This window comes from Mustela nigripes, chromosome X (genome assembly GCF_022355385.1).
Source record: "Mustela nigripes isolate SB6536 chromosome X, MUSNIG.SB6536, whole genome shotgun sequence".
In the NCBI taxonomy this organism is placed as follows: Eukaryota; Metazoa; Chordata; class Mammalia; order Carnivora; family Mustelidae; genus Mustela; species Mustela nigripes.
The window spans coordinates 94,699,012-94,707,392 of record NC_081575.1 but is presented as its reverse complement, the minus strand read 5'-3'; positions in this window follow the sequence as shown (position 1 = coordinate 94,707,392).

The window sequence follows — 8,381 nt, the reverse complement described above, 5'->3', positions numbered from 1 at the left end:
AAAAGGAAGGAGAATTTCCAAATACATTCTACACACACAAGACATTAAAAAAAAATCCTTCACAAGTATTGGGATTTACTCCTGGGCTACAAGGGTGCTTCAGCATTTGCAAATGAATCAATGTGATACATCATAACAGTAAGAGTAAGATAAGAACCTTATGATCATGTCAATAGATGCAGGAAAAATCATTTGACAAACCAAAACATCCTTTCATGATAAAAAGCCTCAACAAAGTAGGGTTAGAGTTAACATACTTCAAAATAATAAAGGCCATATATGAAAAATGCAAAGCTCACATCATCCTAAAGGGGAAAAACTGAGAGTCTTATCCCTAAGGTTAGGCAGAAGACAATGCTGTCCACTCACACCACTTTTAGTCAACATAGTACTAGAAATGTTAACCATAGTAATCAGACAACAAAAATAAATAAAAGGCATTCAAATTGGCAAGAAATAAGTCAAACTTACACTATTTACAGATGACATGGTATATATATAGAGAGAGAAAAGCCAAATGTTTCTACCAAAAAACCTGCTAGAACTGATAAACAAATTAGGTAACGAGTCAAAGTAGACATACACACATACATACATACATACATACAAAGTAAACATATATAAATCTGTTTGCCTTTCTATATACCAATAATAATGCATCAGAAAGAGAAATTAAGGAATGTATCTCACTTATAACTGCAGCAATAACAATAAGATACCTAAGAACAAACTTGACCAATGATGTGAAAGATCTGTACTCTGAAAGTTATAAAACACTAATGAAAGAAAGTGAACAGGAAAGAAATGGAAAGACATTCCATGCTCATGGATTAGAAGAAAAATTTTGTTAAAATGTCTATACTAATGAAGATGTGGTCCATATACACTATGGAGTATTATGCCTCCATCAGAAAGGATGAATACCGAACTTTTGTAGCAACATGGACGGGACGGGAAGAGATTATGCTGAATGAAATAAGTCAAGCAGAGACATTCAATTATCATATGGTTTCACTTATTTCTGGAGCATAACAAATAGCATGGAGGACATGGGGAGTTAGAGAGGAGAAGAGAGTTGAGGGAAATTGGAAGGGGAGGTGAACCATGAGAGACCATGGAGTCTGAAAAACAATCTGAGTGGTTTGAAGTGGCTGGGATGTGGGAGGTTGGGGTACCAGGTGGTGGGTATTATAGAGGGCATGGACTGCATGGAGCACTGGGTGTGGTGAAAAAATAATGAATACTGTTTTTATGAAAATAAATAAATTGAAAAAAATTTTAAAAAAAGAACTTACCAAACTCAACACCCAAAAAGCAAATAATTTAATTTAAAAATGGGCAGAAGACATGGAAACACATTTTTCCAAAGACATACAGATTGCAAACAGACACATGAAAAGATGCTCATCATTACTTAAACCAGGCACATGCAAATCAACACTACAATGAGGTATCACCTCACACCTGTCAGAATAGCTAAAATCAACAGCACAAGAAGCAACAGTTGTTGGCAAAGGAGGAGAGTTGGGTAAGGGAATTGATTAAGTAGGTGACAGCCATTAAGAATAAGAGTGCTGTGATGAGCACTGGGTGTTGTATGTTAAGTGTGGAGTTACTAAATCCTACACTGAAACTAAAAAGAAAAAAAAAAAAATCTTCCGCAAAGTGAAGTAAACAATCAACAAAATGAAAAGGCAATCTACAGAATGGGAGAATGGTATTTGGAAATGGCCTATCTGATAAAAAAATTAGTATCCAAAATATATAGAAATTAAACATGTTAATAGCCAAAAACAAACAAAGAACAAATAATCCAATTAAAACTAGGAAGAAGACATGAACAGACATTTCTCCAAAGAAGACATCCAGGTGGCTAACAGACACACAAAAATATGTTCATCATCCTTACCATCAGGGAAATACAAATCAAAACTACAAAGAAAAATCCCCTCACACCTCTCACAATGGCTAAAATCAACAATACAAGAAACAGCAGGTGTTCACAAGAATGTTGAAAAAAAGGAACACTAGTGCACTGTCAGTGGGAATGCAAACTGGTGGAATATAATATGGATCCTCTTCAACAAGTTAAAAATAGAACTACCCTACAATCCAGTAATCACACTACTAGGCCTTAACCCAAATAATACAAAAACACTAATTCAAAGGGATACATACACCCCAATGTCTATAGCAGCATTATTTATAGTAGACAAGATATGGAAGCAGCAGCCCAAGTATCCATCAATTGATGAATGGATAAAAAAGTGGGATATTATTCAGCCATAAAAAGGAATGAAAATCTTGCCACTACAAAAACATGGATGGAGGAAGACAGCAAGCTAAGCACAATGAATCAGTCAGAGAAAAATACCATATTATTTTACTCATAGTTGGAATTTAAGAAATAAAACAAATGATCAAAGGGAAAAGAGAGAAATCATGAAACATACTGTGAACTATAGAGAACAAACTGATGGTTAACAGAGAGGGGTGTGTGGAATTTGGGTTAAATAGGGGATTAAGGAGTTCACTTGCCATGGTTAGCACTAGGTGAGGTACAGAATAGTTGAATCACTATACTGTATACCTTAAACTAATAAAACACTGTAAAATATAAAGAAACTCCACAAAAGAAAAAGAAATTTGCCAAATGTATCAAAACTAAAATGTCAAGTTATTTAGTGAATGGAACAAAACTTACACATGACTGGTTTGTAAATACATTCATTTCATTATTCAGTTTCGAGTTTGATTTTTGTCTATAGCATCAGTTGTGAAACTAAATCCTGCTATATCAGTCCATCCTTCTTATAATTCTATACTATTTTCCATAGGTCAATGCTAACATAAATACCTAGAAGAACAAGAAGACATTTTTAGCTTTTGTGGGGCCAATATTTAGCTTGAATGAAGAAATAATAACAGGGTAGATTTAATATTCCTCAAAACTTTTCACTTATTAATGAAAAGATCTTTTATATGTTCAACATTAACCATGGTCCAAATTTCTTCTAGTAAGTATACAGGAAATATCCTGCATGTTAGAATTTGTGGATAAAAAGGGTAGCATAGTGTAATATCACTACAGAATAATTCTTTTTCTCAATAATATCCCTAAGTCACTATTTTGGGGAACATTATCCTGCCTACATCCTATCTTGCCATGAATAAACTTTCATTATGTTAAGCCATATAATATTGGTATTTTTTGATAACCTCCTGACTTATTACAGCAGGGATACAGACAGTGTCACGCAACCAGGACTTTATCTTACATCTCTAGAACCTCCTGATCACCACCTGGTCATCATGCATACAGCCAGCAACTACTCTTTCCCTAGACCTAAATAATGTGATATTCCAGAAGAAAAGCACATGGTATCATGGTGAGGGGTGAAGAAGTCATACCTGAAAGAGAAGAGTTTAGGTAATTATGGAGTATCTTGAATGAATAATTTTATACCCATACTTTTATGCAGGAGAAAGAGAATCATGGATACACTTCCATCTGTAGCATAGCAGTGTTTCTCCATGTTACTCATTTGGTCCACTGCTTACAGTCCCTGGATGCCTTGGCTGATCATGCACAACTACATAAGAACAATAGTTCACGTTTATTGAACTATGCAGGGTTCCAAGCAATTTTTAAATTATCTAATCTCTACAAATACAACTACAATATATAAAAATTGTTTTTGTCTCATCCCAAAATTAAAAATGAAGCAACAAAGTAATTTGCCCAATGTCATAAAACTATAAAAAGATAGTGTTGACCACATCTTCCTTATCCATTCGTCCATTGAAGGGCATCTTGGTTCTTTCCACAGTTTGGTGACCGGACCGTGGCCATTGCTGCTATAAACATTGGGGTACAGATGGCCCTTATTTTCACTACATCTGTATCTTTGTGATAAACACCCAGTAGTGCAATGGCAGGGTCATAGAGAAGCTCTATTTTTAATTTCTTGAGGAATCTCCACATTGTTCTCCAAAGAGGCTGCACCAACTTGCATTCCCACCAACAGTGGAAGAGGGTTCCCCTTTCTCCACATCCCCTCCAACACTTGTTGTTTCCTGTCCTGCTAATTTTGGCCATTCTAACTGGTGTAAGGTCCATATACACTATGGAGTATTATGCCTCCATCAGAAAGGATGAATATCCAACTTTCGTAGCAACATGGACGGGACTGGAAGAGATTATGCTGAGTGAAATAAGTCAAGCAGAGAGAGTCAATTATCATATGGTTTCACTTATTTGTGGAGCATAACAAATAGCATGGAGGACATGGGGAGTTAGAGAGGAGAAGGGAGTTGGGGGAAATTGGAAGGGGAGGTGAACCATGAGAGACTATGGACTCTGAAAAACAATCTAAGGGTTTTGAAGGGGCAGGGGGTGGGAGGTCGGGGTACCAGGTGGTAGTTATTATAGAGGGCACAGATTGCATGGAGCACTGGGTGTGGTGCAAAAATAATGAATACTGTTATGCTGAAAATAAAAAATAAATTTAAAAAAAGATAGTGTTGAAATTCAAATCTAAACCCTAGAATCTATGCCCATAACTATTCAAATATTTTCAGTAACGATTTTTGCTAGGGAATAACAGTCAAATGTCTGTTTTACCAAGATACAAGTCTTGATAAAAACACTTATATTATAGTGTTTATTGGAAGTTTGGAGGAGCAACCTGACTAAAAAATATATAGCAAAATATGACCTCTGTTTCATTTATAGAGATTACAATCCAATTTTTAGAAAATTTTCCTTCTTCCTCTTTAAAAAAATTTTTTTGACATAAAAAATCTGTATATAACATCTATACAACTTGACAAGTTTGGAGATTTCTCTCTCCTTTGGAAAAGCTTCTATATATATTAAATCATAGTGTAGTACACTTATAAAGTCATCAAAATATTCATTTATGTGAATAAAGTATATGTTAATGCTAATAAGATTTAATATAAACATTTATTTTAAATAAACCTATGTAAGACATCCCATCCAATAGTAGCAGACTACATATTCTTCTCAAGCATGCACAGAATAGTGTCCAGTACGAATCATATGGTAGGCCACATAACAAGTGTTGGCAACTATCTTTTCTGACCACTGTGGTATGAAACTAGAAATCAACAAGAGGAAAGATGAAAAAAGTCACAAATATGTGGAAATTAAATAACATATTCCTGAAAAATCAATGGGTCAAAGAAACAAACAAAAGAGGAAAAAAAAACTATCTTGAAACAAATGAAAATGGAAACAGCATCATGGCTGCATAAGTTACCATTTCAAATTAATTTCAAGAACACATTATAATGATTATACATTATGACAAAGTGGGATTTATCCTCAATATATGCAACTAAATAACATGGTACATTAATAGAATGAAAGCTAAAAATCACATGATCATCAGAAAAAGCATCTGACAAAATGCAACCACCATTCAAGATAAAAAACAAAACAAAACAAAAAGAATCCTCAACAGACTGAATATAGAAGGAGCATACCTCAATAAAGGCCATATCTGACAAACCCACAGCTAACATTGAATTTATTTTAATTAACATATAATGTATTATTTGTTTCAGGTGTACAAGTCTGTGAATCATCAGTCTTACACAATTCACAGTGTTCACCATAGCTCATACCCTCCCCAGTGTCCATCACCCAGCCACCTCATCCTTCCCACCCCCACCCCTCCAGTAGCCCTGTTTCCTGAGATTAAAACTCTCTTCCGGCTTGTCTCCCTGACCAGTCCCATCTTATTTCATTTTTCCCTCCCTTCCCCTAGGAACCCCCACCCTACCTTTCAAATTCCTCATATCAGGGAGATCATATGACAATTGTCTTTCTCTGATTGATTTATTTTGCTCAGAAAAATACCCTCTAGTTCCATCCATGTCATTGCAAATTACAAGATTTGGTGGATTTTGATGGCTGCACAGTATTCCATTGTATATATATACCACATCTTTTTAACCATTCATCTATTATGGACATCTAGGTTCTTCCATAGTTTGGCTATTGTGAACATTGCTGCTATAAACATTGGGGTGCACTTGGCCCTTTGGATCACTACATTTGTATCTTTAGGGTAAATACCCAGTAGAACAATGGCTAGGTCACAGGGTAGCTCTATTTTCTTTTTTTCTTTTTTTTTTTAATTTTTTATTTTTTATAAACATATATTTTTATCCCCAGGGGTACAGGTCTGTGAATCACCAGGTTTACACACTTCACAGCACTCACCAAATCACATACCCTCCCCAATGTCCATAATCCCACCCCCTTCTCCCAAACCCCCTCCCCCCGGCAACCCTCAGTTTGTTTTGTGAGATTAAGAGTCACTTATGGTTTGTCTCCCTCCCAGTCCCATCTTGTTTCATTTATTCTTCTTCTACCCACTTAAGCCTCCATGTTGCATTTTCAACTTTTTAAGAAACCTCCATACTGTTTTCCAGAGCCCACAGCTAAAATTATACCCAATAGTGAAAAGCTTTTCCTCTAAGGTCAGAAATAAGACAAGAATTCCCACTCTCACCCTCTAATTCAACATAGTACTAGAAGTCCTAACTAGAGCAATTAAGCAAGGCAAAGAAGTAAAGGCATCAAAATTAGAAAGGAAAAAGTAAAACTGTCATTATTTGCAGATGAAATGATTTTATATATAGGAAATCCCAAAAGCTCAACCAGAAATAACTAATCAACAAATTCAGAAAAGTTGCTGGGTATAAAATAAACATAAGGAAATCAGTTGCATTTCTATACACTAATAATGAGGCATCTGAAATAGGAATAAAGAAAACTATCCCATTCCCAATAGCATCAAAAATAATTTTGTGATGAGCACCAGGTGTTGTATGGAAGTGTTGAATCACTATATTGTACACTTGAAACTAGTATTACACTGTATGTTAGCTAAATGGAATTTAAATACAAACTTAAAAAAAAAACAATAAAATACGTAGGGATACATTTAACCAGGAAGTGAAAGATCTACAATGAAAACTACCAGACTTTATTGAAAGAAATCAATCATAGTAGACAAAAACTAATGGAGACATCATATTCATGGATCAGAAAACAGTATTATTAAAATGATCATACTGGGGATGCCCGGGTGGCTCTCTCTCTCTTTGTCAAATAAATAAATAAATTTTTTAAAATGTCCAGACTAATCCTAGTCATCTACAGATTCAACCCAATCCCTACCAAAATTCCAGTGGCATTCTTCACAGAAATAGAAAAAAACAATTCTAAAATGTGTATGCAACCACAAAAAAATCCAAGATAGTTAAAGCAATGTTAATAAAGAAGAATAAGGTTAGAGGCATCATACTTCCAGATTTCAAATTATACTATGAATCCATAGTAATTAAAAGAGTATGGTACTAAAATAAAAATAGATATATCAATCAATTTACAGAATAGAGTCCAGAATTAAGTCTTTGCATATATGGCCAACCAATACTCAATAATTAACATTCAATGGATAGTCGCTTCAACAAATGGCATTGGGAAAACCAGATAAGCACATGCATGAAAATGAAATTGAAATGATATCTTTCTCCACTCCTGAAAATTAACTCAAAGTGGATCAAAGACTTACACATAACACCTGATATCAGAAAACTCCCAGAAGAAGACATAGGGAGGAAGCTCCTCAACATTAATTTTGGCAATGACTTTTTGGATATGCCAAACAAAAGCATCACCAACAAAAATAAAAATCAAGAAGTTTAAAAGTATAAAAGTTTAAAAGGTCAAGTTTAAAAGTATCTTCATAAAAAAAAAGAAATAATTTAAATGAAAAGGCAACACATTTTGTAATCAGAGAAAATTTTTTCAAACTATATGTCAGGTAAAGGGTTAATATCCAAATAGATAAAGAACCCATACAATTCAATAATAAAAAAAAATCTAGGGGCATCTGGTGGCTCAGGGGGTTAGGCCTCTGCCTTCGGATCATGATCTCAGGGTCCTGGGATCAATCCCCACATCAGGCTCTCTGCTCAGCAGGTTATCTGCTTCCCCCTCTCTCTCTCTCTGCCTGCCTCTCTGCCTACTTGTGATCTCTCTGTCAAATAAATAAATAAATAAATAAATAAATAAATCTTTTAAAAAAATTAAAAATAGAGGGGCACATGGGTGGCTCAGTGGTTAAAGCCTCTGCGCTCAGCTCAGGTCATGATCCCAGGGTCCTGGGATCGAGCCCCACATCGGGCTCTCTGCAAAGTAGGGAGCCTGCTTCCTCCTCTCTCTCTGCCTACTTGTGATCTCTGTCTGTCAAATAAATAAATAAAAATCTTAAAAAAATTAAAAATAGAAATACCAGCAATCCCATTTCTGGGTATATATCCAAAGGAAGTAAAAACAG